The 12666-nt window shown below is 45.0% G+C and overlaps 1 long non-coding RNA gene across 1 annotated transcript; it reads left to right on the forward strand.

The window, feature by feature from the left end:
- Positions 1 to 556: 556 nt before the first annotated feature.
- On the forward strand, positions 557 to 8198 carry LOC115567897 (uncharacterized). Its single transcript, XR_003981292.1, has 2 exons — positions 557 to 1179; positions 5110 to 8198. It is a non-coding gene; the product is annotated as an uncharacterized LOC115567897 (long non-coding RNA).
- Positions 8199 to 12666: the final 4468 nt, after the last annotated feature.

Here is a 12666-nt window from a genome sequence, read left to right on the forward strand (position 1 = left end):
GACGAGAGGCGTGTAAATACGCGCCGTGTGATGTGTGCGCGCGCTTGTGCGTGCGTGCGCTGTAAATGTGTGACAAATCCGAAAGTATTTGCTCTGTTTCAAAGCCTCCGCGTGTGTCATTTATTTGTATTGTCTCGGTAATTTTCAATGTTGTATGATCTCATCATCACCACCCACTTAGTTACGATAGGCCAGGATACGCTCTCTCCCTCTCTCTCTCTCTCTCTTCTTCTCTCTCTCTGCACCCCACATCTACGCACGCACGCGCGCGCACGCACATATAGTGCAGGTGACAGATATCACACACTCTTTTTTTTCAGCATCTTATTTAAAAAAAGAAAAGAAAAGGAAGAAAAAAAAGCCCGAACGCAGTCACAGTCACAGCCCTGATAGAGGTTTAACGCCACATCCGATAATAATCATTCATAATTTATCATAAAACAATCTAATTTAATTTTTATATGACACTGCGCCCTCACTGCCAAGCTGCTGCTGCTGCTGCTGCTGCTGCTGCTGCTGGAGTTTTTTTCTCCCTCAGTCCTGGAAAAAATTTAGATTTAACCGATTCCAGAGAATAAAAAAATAAATAAAATTGGCTCTATTCTTATATCATTTACCTCTCGAAGCATTTTCACTAAGCAGCAACTTTGAGAGAGAGAGAGAGAAAAAAAAAACCTTGTGTTTCTTCCTCCTGGCTCCCTTCCTCACTACCTCTCTCCCGGTTGATCTGATTATTTTTCCCTTCACGTTTTGTCCCAATAGCAAATTACCAATTCTATGAATTGCAAAGCAGCCTCAGAGACGCTGAGGGGTAGAGAGAGGGGGGGAGATGCGAAGATTGAAAGGGATCTTTGCAAACACAATCACGTTCTTAAATGGAAATGCGGGGCTTTAAACAAATCTTACATCTCTCCCGTTCCATTCGCCTAAAACTCCGCAATCAGGCACATGTTCCACTCCTTTCTAAAACAGGAGCTTTTTTGGAAGGTTTTTCAGGCGCAACAGTCCCGTTTTTAATCATTTACCTGAAAGCAATGTTTTGCCTTTTTTTTTGTTTTTTATCTGTCTCTGCCGCGTGTTTGTTTGTTGTCATCTTCCCCATGCGACTATTTTCCTTTTCTATTTACAGGACGACTCCACTCGAGTGTTCATTTTAATCCGGGAATACATGACTAAAAGGTAAGTTGTCTCCTTTCTGCTGTGACCGCGTCCTTGCCTGTACTCTTGTCTCCGGCGTTAACAACGTGGTGAGTGTGTGTGTGTGTGTGTGTGTGTGTGTGTGTGTGTGTGTGTGTGTGTGTGTGTCTGTGTTATGAAAGTGTGTGTGTATGTGTGTGAGTGTGTGTGTGCGTGTGTGAGTGGAAAATGTTGTCGGGGTCACAGGTGCTCGTCATCATCTCTTGAAAGGCGTGGTTTTTGTCCACCCATCCTTTATATATTTATTTGGGATGAGTGGGGAGACAATCCTGCGCGAGTTATCCGCGTGTCGTTCCGGTCAGATTTTTAAAAGACATGTGAAGATTTTTTATTTTTTTTTTAACGCAACGCACATTTGACCGGCTGTTTTATTTCTACAAACAGTAACAACGCCAACGTTTCCACTTTAAATCACGATAAACAAATATTTTTTGCACGATTAAATTGCCTATTTCCAACACGCAGTAGGTGGATCTGTAATCACATCACCTGCCAATGAACCGAACATTGTTTTATGTAATGAATGTTTGGCAGAATATGCCCGAGGAAAGCGCGTAAAAATGTAAAAAGAACACGTTAGGACAATGATGGACAACGCGTCTCTAACGCGACTCGTTAATGAGAAAAAAAAAAAAAAAAAAAAAGATCCCAGCCAGGACAATCTCTTATTGTCAGTGTCTTTTTAAACTCCTGAGAGACCTCAGAGGCTGCGTGTCACCGCTATAAGGGGACCGGGAGCTCCATGCAGCTCTCAGTTAATGAAGATGCGTTGGCCATTCAGTCATTCTTGTCTCCCAGTCTATAAAAAGCAGTGGTTTTCTTGCCACACAGACCCGGTCTTGTGCTTTTTTTTTTTTTTTTTTCGCCATGCCAGCGGAGGAGCTGCTGGAAAAGAGGGAAAAAAAAAGGAAAAGGAAAAAAAGAAAAAGAAAGAAAGAAAGATCCAGATGCTTTGGCCCCCTTTTTTGTAAAGAATATGGCCTTGTGTGCGCTGAGGTGCATTTTTGCCAGGACGCACTAGGTTTCCATGGTGCGCCCGATGAAAGGGATCACACAGAAACTTAGTGGTGAATGACAGGCCGTACAGGAAGAGCGGCTGGAAATTAGCACGATATGATGGATTTCCCAAAAAAAAAAAAAAAAAAAAAAAAAAAAAAAAGAGGAGGAAGAAATTGAGTATGAACCGCAGAGATGAGTATCGAGGAAGTTGGGTGACCGTTTTTTTTTTTTAACAAGTGCGCACAAGTCTCTTCTTTGTGTCACTCTGAAAACAATTCTCTGATTTTTTTTTATTTTTTTTTTATCCGTCATTTTCTCGCGAGTTTCTTTCCTCTGTGGTGTCTTGGCATGAAGTGAGCATGCAGGAAATAGAGCGACATGGACAGGACATTAAACGTCACGCTTTTCCTGATAGAGGTATATATTCATTTATCTGTGCTGCTGTAATCTATTTATTAGAAATGAAGGGCCCTTTTTTCTTTTTTTTTCTTTTTTTCCTCCAGCCAGTCACGTGTTAATCCTGCTCCCAGTCTACTTAATATGCAACAGTTATTGTACAGGACGCACCTCAGCCAATGGGACCCAATCGACCCCTTCAATTAACCAGGTCCCCCCCCCCCCCCCCCCCCCCCCCCCCCCTTTACTCTCCCTTCTGCTCTGACTGGCTGTCTGTACAGTGAGGATGCAAGGTGAAGGAAGAAATAATGATCCATGACGAACAGTATTGTTAAATTATGTCTCAGCATTTTTCTTTACTTTTTCAACGACTCTTAAAATACTGCACATAAATAGTGTTTTGAGTTGGAAACAATTTTTTTTTTTAAAGTAGGATTTAGGATCAGGGCCCCATTGTTCTCACTCGATAATTTCAAAATAAAAGTTTCAGGTCAATCAAAGTGTTTTATTTCCACAGGTGCACCTGGAGTTACACACTCACACTCTTTTTTTAAAAAAAAAAAAAACCGGCCTCGGCCTCATATTAGATGTTAAATGCAAGTCTTCCTCAATTCCAGGGGGAACACGTCGACCTGCCACAAGCTATGTTTAGATTTTTTAAAATTCATGTGATGTACCCCTCCAACTACAGCGAGTAGAATAATATCCACCAACTCACTCAATCAGATAATTGTATTTCGTTTCCAGTTTTTTTTCTTTTTGTTTTTGATAGACATGCGTAATAGGCACTAAATATGCAATAGGCAAAAAAAAAAGCCCTGTTTGCCCATCCATTTTGAAGACCAAATCGTCCCGTGCTTTTCAGGTAACTTTTTTCCCTTTCTTTTTTTTTGGCTAATGAACTTGGGCTATTCTGCCAGCATCCCCCTGAGAATGCGACGGAGGAGGAGGAAGAGGAGGAGGTGGAGGGGGGGGGGGGGAAACGCTTCTCTTGTGGTAAAAGGTGCGAGTTTCTTCGTCTATCTCTCGGCTAATTAGGCGGGGTCTGAACGCGCCAGGATGAATATTCATGAAAGGCACCAGCGCGCAATTAGTAGTGGAGAGAGTTCCCAACTTCAATCCCCAAACAACGCAGCTTGCAGAGAAGGAACGGGGTACCGGTCCCCCCCAACTCCATGTGTCTCTGGCTGCTTCTGCTCGAGCACTCTTTGAGCCCTCACTCATACTCTGGATTCTTATCAGCCAGTCCCCCCCCCCCCCCCCCCCCCCCTTGCTCCCACTTTCAAAAAAAAAAATAAATAAAAAGCAGCCACCAACACATAAGTGATCTGTCCACTTCATGTAGATCTCCATGTTGGGAATAACAGCTAATCCGGTTAGATTTCTCAATAACTTCTGAAGTGGCTGGAAAAAAGAGAGATTTCTGGTGTCAGCTGGAGTCACTTCATGACAAATGAGCCCAAATCTCATTCAAAAATTCAATATCTTTAAGTCTGAGTGATGATGACCACGTGGCTGACAGTCACTCCGCCTGGGTTGGAGGTTTGGCACACAAACAGGCGCATGCACATGCGGAGACACAACCCCGGCGCACGCACCTACCACCTAATGGCGCATATCATCTAGTAACACACAGTTCCACCAGCACCACACAACACTACTCCAAATCCCCTGAATTGCCAATGGCCCCTGGTGCACACATCTGCCGCCATCCCCCTAAAGCCTCCCTCCACCTGTCTCATGGCTCGTGTGTCACGCCGGCGTGAGCCTTACCCTGTGTGGCTTGGCCGCCTGTCCGTCCGCCCCCGCCGAGGACCCACAATCCTCTGCTTTGAATTCAAGGTGATTCTTATCCCCGACCCCCTCCTGCCCCAGCGCGCTTGCCTCTTGCCTCCATAAAGACGTGTTTATGTATGTATGTATGTGCAGAGGGGAACACGGGGAGGTTTTTCAAGGGTTGGGGGGAGATAAGCAGAGGAATTTGAGGCCGGTGAATATGGATGGGGTCCCTGCTTTTAGAGAGCACCGCTGATAGAGAGGTAAACAGCTCCTGGCCAGGAGAAGGAGGGCGGGGGGGGGGAGAGAGAGAGAGAGAGGTGGAGGGGAGGTGGTTGATGCATGCACTGGCATACAATTGGGGCCTAACACTATATCCCTCCCTCTCTGTTATTCACTCACCATCTCTGAGGACTATCTATCATTATTCCGTCACCTTATTCTGTTGTTATATTGTCGAGCTTTTGCTTTCGGACAATCTTGTGGATTACGACAATGAGGTTCCATTATCAATACGCGCGGGGTGAGGGTGTTTGCAAACCTGATTTCAGGCTCAGAAGTTTGTGGCGTCTCAGCGCTGATGCTGCGTTTCCTTAAGAACGGTGAAATCAGTGCAGGTTAGAGGTCACAGGTGGCGTTTGTTTTTGTGCTTACGGACAAGCCGCTGTCCTCGTTCGGCATCAGTTGTGTCTGACGCTTCTCTTCCTCTCCCCTCTTGTTCCCGTCTTTTCCTCCTGACAGATCCTGCGAGGCCGAGCGGCTCGCCCAACACGAAGGCCACGACCCGCACAGGAAGCAGCAGGAGTGAGTCGGCCGTGTCTCACACATATTGCTGCAGTGTTTGTGTGTCCGTGAGCAAACATGTTGCCTGTCATGGAAAGTCTGTTGTTCATGAGCCTGCTCAGCATCTTCACCTTTTTATTTAGAGTTGAGTGTGAGCAGGCTTGACTTCACGTGCGTGTTAGAGGAAGACAGAATCACTTACCCTTTTGCTGTTTTCTTTTTGCTGTTGCAGCTCCACGTTTTCGGTGGTTGTCTGGCTTTATACGAAGGATCACACGGCAGCTTATCGTTTTAATAAACACCCCTCAATGTTTCGGTTAATGAGAGGTTTTCAAAACCCAAGTACTCAGCCAAAAAAAAGTATTTTAAATCCTGTTTCACTGACAATCTGGAGTTTTCACCACCCTGCGCTGCATGATTTGACACACACATTTTCTAAAGGGGTTTCTGTTTTACTTTTTGAACGTTTTATTTTGGTGGTTTTCATGCCTATGTCGATAGATAGACATGCAACAAATGGCCCCAATCTGATTTGAACCCAAGAAGCTTCAGTTCATGTCCGGCGTCCTTAACCTCTGCGCCAACAGGGCCGCCGCTTTCCGATGTTCTTTTAATGCAGCTTTTTTTCTATCACAGAATTAAACGGCGAATTAAGTCAACATTATCTGGAGGAGAGCTTCTTCGTTTGCATGTGGCGAGTTCAGGGCGTAGTTGTTTTGCTCCACAGGTAAGCCCTCTCAGGCCCCTGACTTTCCTTTGGGCCAGCTGCTCAGTTTTATCCCACTTGATTTCTCTCTTGGCCACGACACAACACAGCTCCTCTCACACACACACACACACACTTCAGACACACACACTCCAGAGAACTTCCACACTAAGGCCCCACCGCAAAGTTATTAATGAGCTGTTTAATTTTAATTAGATAGTAATTCATGTTAATGCCTGCTTAATGGAGCCAAATAATTCCCCTCGGTCACTCGGGGTCTTTATGCTTCGTTTACCAGCCCCTGCAGTTATTCTCTGGCTTTTGTTTTTATATTGCATTTCCAAGTCTTATTTTTTCTTTTTTTTTCTTCTCAAGCAATGACTGAATGATGAAACAGTAAAACATATGGAGTGAATGAAGCGTGTGAGTGTCTGTGTGTGTGTGTGTGTGTGTGTATCAGTGTATCAGCCAGCACGTTTCTGTGTTCTTTTTTATTTATTTTTCATTTTCACTTAAGTGCTTGTTTAAGCAACTGTGTTTCCATCCATGAATGTATATCTGCGTGTGTGAAAAGGTGAAACACTAGGCCACAATCACACACACACACACACACACACACACACACTGACTCTTAATGCACAGGCAACTACAGTAAATGCCTTAAGTCAGACCAAAGAAAAGGTCAAACCCAGTATTGAACGCTAAGCAGGGTTAAACCCTCGGGTTGAAGTGCAGGTACCGAGACATTTGTGAGCGAGAGGTCGTGACCTTTTCGTCCAGGCCAGGCCTCAAGGTAAATTGCCGCCGCCTCTTGTCACGTGGGTATCCACAGCACTTACCTTAGGGGAAGCTTTTGTTTGAGACACCCCCTCCCCTCGAGGTTCAAACATCGGTAAGGCTGTGTAGGAGTGACCACACCGGCTCGGACCACCGCGCGTGTGTGTGCGCGGAGGGGTCAATGCTGTTGAGTCTGTCTCGGTTCTGTCTGGGTGCCTTGGCTCTAACGGAGCACTAAGCTGAGTGGTTGAATTGAGTTAGTGGCTACAGACAGGCTTTTAATTGTTGATTGACCAGTCTGAGTGCTTCCTGGGCTGGGGTCACTGCAGAGAGCAGGCGGCGAGGTCCCCAGGCCCCAGCGGCAATTTTCAGCCACACACACCCGAGCGCCGCGGAGGGGCGGAAAGAGATGGAGAGGAGGAGGATGGTGCAAAGGTACTCAGGACACGGCAGAAAAGGGGGGGGGAGGAGAAGAGCTGGGAGACTTCAGAAAGTTAGAAAATGTGTTGTGCGTTGCTATTATTTTTTACATGAAGTTTGATCTCAGGATTTACAGGGGCCGCGCAAACATTCGCACATTGGCGACGGCGTTACAGTGCCGGCTTTGAGGTCCACAGATTAGCAAGTTCAATGTTTACTCCTCTGCAAAATCTCAGCTCCTTCATCTGTTTGACAATTACAAATTTACTTTGTACCCGTTCCATTCACTCCTTCGCCCCGGCTCTCCCTCCCTCTTTATCCTCTCTTCTCTCTCGCTCTCCCCCCTTCACAGCCCTCTTTTCCTCTAATTCTGCACGGGGCCACAAAAGCCCATTCTGCTGTTTTAGCGGGTTAGCTTCTTCTCTCCTCTCCTCCCCTCTTCTCCTCCTCCTCTCGGCTCACAGCAGGTGCCCGTCCTCAGCTAACATTTGTTATCTCTAATCCTGCAGGTTCGGCGCACAAAAAGAGCGTAGTAAACTCTCTCTCAGACCTAATCCCACCACTCCTTTTTTGATGGCGCTCCCCTCGCCCTCCTCTCCTCTTTTCTCCCCTCACTATCTCTCTTTTAGGCTGCTGGGGGGACACTCCACTTCTCTGATTGCCACATAGCTTTTTATCACCATGGCCTTCAATTTGGGGGGCAGCTGTCGGTGGTGGGGGACTCCTTTTTCTCCCCCCACCCCCCGTTCTTTATACCTTCAATTCCAACTCTCTTTTCCCTTTCTCTCTCCCTCTGTCTCCTTTTTTTTTCCTGCCCCCTTCTCCCTCTCTCTCTGTATCATTTACAGTCATTTTCTGGCAATTAAAATGGAGCGCTGCTGCAGGATTTTCGCCTGCAGTGCAACACTACAGTGCTGATGAATAATTCTTCACCCTGCAAACTGGAAAGCTAGCCTTTCTTTCATGTCGGCCCTTTGTTGATTTACCATTAAAACTTACTGCACCGTGCTATGAGTGGAGGGCCCGGCTCTGCGGGGAACTAACAAAAAGCAAAAATGAGGATGAAGCAGATATGTACATATGCTTTGGGGTCATTTCTTCTTCTTTTTTTCCCAGCCTCGGATGAGGAAGTGTCGTATGCGAGTCGTATATATTTGTGTTTATGGTTCAGATTTATGGCGCGGGAGCCTTTTTTTTTTTTTTTTTATTTATGTCCACTGTCTCGTTCTGTACCACTTAGGTTTTATGTTAATTTTTCTTATCAACCGTTTTCATTATGGGGCTTAGCTGTATTGTGTGAGTGATCAGACGGTCATTCATCTCTGTGTCTCTCTCTCGTGCACACACTGACACGCGCTCGCACACACAGCGAGCTGTGACTGATGTGTGGATGGAGTGTGCGGGGTGCTCGGGCTGCAGAGGTGGGGTGGTGTCGGCTTGGTGTTAAATGAGGCGGGTGTGCAGACCAGCCCAGAACGTCCTGCAGCGGACTATTTCTATTAGTTTAGTGGAACAAGTTTATTGTCCCAGCAGGGGGAATTAAATCTTACGTTTGCCGTGTTAAGATTCACAATAATAAATACAACGGCCATAAAATAAATAGACTGGACACAAGGAAATAAAACATACAAGATAAGGCAGAGAGTGATCAATCATCCCAAAGTCTTGAATTCTATGGGCCTATATTCTGCACTTAATAGACCCTGCTTTAAACTTAAGTTAAGTTTTTGAATGTGTTACCTATTGCTATTGAAACTGACTTTCTGATTATTTGTTCAAACAGCTTAAACCAGAAATTTAGCTATCAAGTAAAACAAAAAATATATAAAAATTTGAAATATCATATCATATTTCAGCTTAAAACAAACTTATTTGTAGTGTTGAGCTTTTTCAATATCTGTGGAAAGTCTAAGAAAGGAAATCAGGGTTTGTGTCGCTACCCTGATCAATCACTAACCTTAATTAATGACTTCACTGAAGAAACCAAAGCAAAAAGTTGTGCTGCAGTGTCGTCGCTCTACCACTGGGGTGCTGGACCAGCAAACACTTACTTTACTAAATTTGACTCTAATCTGAAGTTACACCAAAGCCCCAAATCCCCATTATTAACACACTGAGACACTGCACTATTAAAAGCGACTAATGTGCTATCACATAGAGCAGAGCCATGTGTCACGATTTATGAGGCAGAAGCGTCATTAATGGGCAACTTCTAAATGCAGTTCACATTCACACTTACCACTGAGTGATATGCAAAATATTAGCCATTCATTCTTACTAGTTTCTTTTATATACTTAATCTTATGCATGTTAAAACAAAAGATACTTTTTATGGTAATTAATAAACGTTTATTCTGTAAATTCTCTGAGCTAAGAAGGTGCACACAACTTAGAGTGTAGCATTACCGTTCATGCACGGGAAAAAATGATTTAGTGTGGGATGGCTCACCTTTTTTTTTTTTTTTTGGGGTGCTTGTGAACGCACCTCACTACTAGAGGTACTGCTACATTTTAGGTATTGTTATTTACTATCTGAACCAGCAAGTTTAATTCATTTAACGAGAGAGCAGAGTAGCTGGAGAGAACTTCCTCCACTTTAATAATAATTAAAATGAATGAACCAGTCATGCAGGAGAGAAACACGGGGTAGTTTAAGGAGCTTTAACCCTGGCCGAAGGGGTTGAACTAGGGCCTTTCCCGCCATGTCATCTGGCTCAGTAGTTATCTCCCAGTCAGTTATATGGGCTTCAGCATATTGAACAGCGAATATGAACATGCGCTCACTTGGATCTACTGACAGGCACACACATGAGCGAGCAAACACTCGCGCACACGCACACACAGCGAGCGAACGAACAAACACTCTATTTTTCACACTGTCACCCTCACATGGACACAGTCACGCGCTGAAGAGATAATGGTGGCCAGAGGCGGTCTTAGTGCTCTCTCTCTTTCCCTCTCTCTCTCTCTCTCTCTCTCTCTCTCTCAGTGTCTCTGAGGCAGAAAGCGTGCTCCGGTCCTCACTGTCTGTTAGATTTGATCACCATCACCCAGCTGCAACGGACAGTGCACAGCTCAGCTCAGCTGACGGCTCATTGGCACACACACACACACACACACACACACACACTCTCACTCACATGCATGTAGAGATACACACACACAGCTACTGTGCCAGAGGACATTACATGCAGTGTCTGACACCCCTAAATAACTGTTTACTCTGTGTGTGTGTGTGCGAGAGAGAGCGAGTTAGAGTGTGTGTATCTGTGCATGTGTGTTTTCCTTTCGTTTTGTTTGCCTGTACCCCATAACTGTGTGTGTGTGTGTGTGTGTGTGTGTGTGTGTGTGTGTGTGTGTGTGTGTGTGTGTGTGTGTGTATGCGTATGAGGCAACTACAGGCCTATGAAATGTATCCAAAATGATCATCACCCATCCCCTGGCTCTACATGGCTGTCTCCATCATTAACATAGGCAGCATGTTATTCCTTGAAGTACCACTGCTCATTTGAATTAACAATGTCCTCGTCACATGTGTAAGAAAGTGATTAGTAATCCTACTGTGTAATGATTAAGCAAAATAATCTGAATAAAGAATGTGAATGAATTTCTGTCTGACGTGGAGTTTTTTTTTTTTTTTTTTTTTCTGCCGTCACTTTAATATAAACACGATGTGTCGGTGTGAACGTGAACACTAATTCATTTCCTGTTTTTTATCTATGTTTCTGTTTGTCGGTCCCTTTTTCTCCACACACACAAACATAAGGCTCAGACAAGGTCCTATAAAGCTGTGACAGACAAAAAGCAGCTAACTGTATGCATGTGTGTGTTTGTGGGTGTGTGCGCCTGCATGCACACGCGTGCACAAATACATGTATCTCTGTCTGTCTGCAAAGAGGTTTTAATAGGACAGAAAAGAGGGGGTACAGTAAATCCTAAATCTGAGCACGCCCAGCGCAGAGACCCGAGGGTGCCATGCTATGATTGACAGGCCTCCTTTCACTGGCGCTGTCGGATGGGGGACGGATTAGGGCCGTCTCGCCCTAAAGGGCCATTGTGGCTCCACGTCTCCCAGCTGCTTCACCATGCACCCCTCTCCACCACCAAGGAGGGGCCCTTGTGAGCGTGTCTGTGCGTCTGTGTATTAGGGTGATGTGGTGTGCATGGCATGGGTGCGCTTGACCTTCTGTTTTAAATTCTCTGATCCGTTAAAATAGCAGAGTGTTATCGTTTAATCAAATGTTTGGGTTTTTTGATGAATCTGTCTTCATTTAAGACAATCAAGAAGTTTCATTTTTTAAAGTTTGGGTAATCACACTGTAAGGGTTTGTTGAGCTACTATATTTTTTTTTGTGACAGTTTTGAGTGCAAGAAAAATGTTGGCAAGATTTTAAATGTTAGAATTATTCCACGCTGTCACACTCTCACTCTAGAATCAGATAAATGGATGAGTACACTTGTCAGTTCAAAGAATTTTTTACCCACTTGCACAGATTTGGGTTTTCAAACTTGGCTTGAGAATATTTTTGACTAATTTACAACAACAATTGTGGGCTCTACAATACAGGTGCCCTTGCTGTGACATGAGTTTCTGAGGGTTTTAGATTATAGCAAGAAGATATACAGGTTACATATATGGGACACGCAACGCTCACACGGCCATAAATCCAGGTGTGCTGCTAGTCGCCTGCAGGTCTCTCTCCACTCACACCAGTTAGATCCAGACAAGCACAACAGCCTCAGTATTATGCCTTTAACTTTACCATCACTGTGATTGAGAGATCCAGTTAAACTGGTTCTGTTCCCTCTCCTTAGAGGAGAAAAGTGCTTTGAACATATGACTCCTCTGTGTCCTTGTTTTTACCTTGCAGATCATGACTTGATTTTTATTTGGTTATTTGAATTTATTTCATCATGTTTGAGGCAAAGAGTGCTGAGAAAGTAGCTATTTTGTTTAGCTTTTTTCGAAAAACACTAAAATGATGATTGTTATGTGAAGGTGTGTGTGAGAGGGAGAGAAAAGCAGACGGTGCACTGCACAGGCGAACGCACACCACCAATATGACCTTTCCAACCTTTCTGCTGCTTCCCTGGGGCTTCCCATCCGTTTCCGAAGAGGCCTTGTGGGGAGTGCCCATCATGGGGGATCCTTCTGGGTTATGAGGCCCCTGGCGTGGATGCAGGGCAGGGTGGGCTGGCACTGCGGCAGCACTGGCACAAAGCTTTGCCAGGAACGGGAATGCCAGAGGCCTGCCACACTCCTGCTGAGAACCTCCCAGGCAATTAGACTGCTGCGGCAGTGAGCTGCTGTCTGAACTGTAAAGCAGAGGAAAGAGGAAGAGGGAAGAGGGAACAGGACCAGCGATTACCGATCTATAACAGTTTGTGTTGACACTGCGTTGATGTACGCTAATGGACTGGGTGTAAACAGACATATTGTTTCAGGTTAAAGCGAGTATATTGTTAACATGCACCCTCCAGCTGTACTTGTAAGCATTTTGCTCTCAAAGTGTGCTCAACATGATAAGTCCTTGGAAGAGGAGCCTTGATTTGATATGTGCAAAGGGTGAAAAAAGTTGCCCTCCTTCTATCCGTGTCCCTGTCACCCCAGC

This window comes from Sparus aurata, chromosome 17, assembly GCF_900880675.1.
Source record: "Sparus aurata chromosome 17, fSpaAur1.1, whole genome shotgun sequence".
Lineage (NCBI taxonomy): Eukaryota > Metazoa > Chordata > Actinopteri > Spariformes > Sparidae > Sparus > Sparus aurata.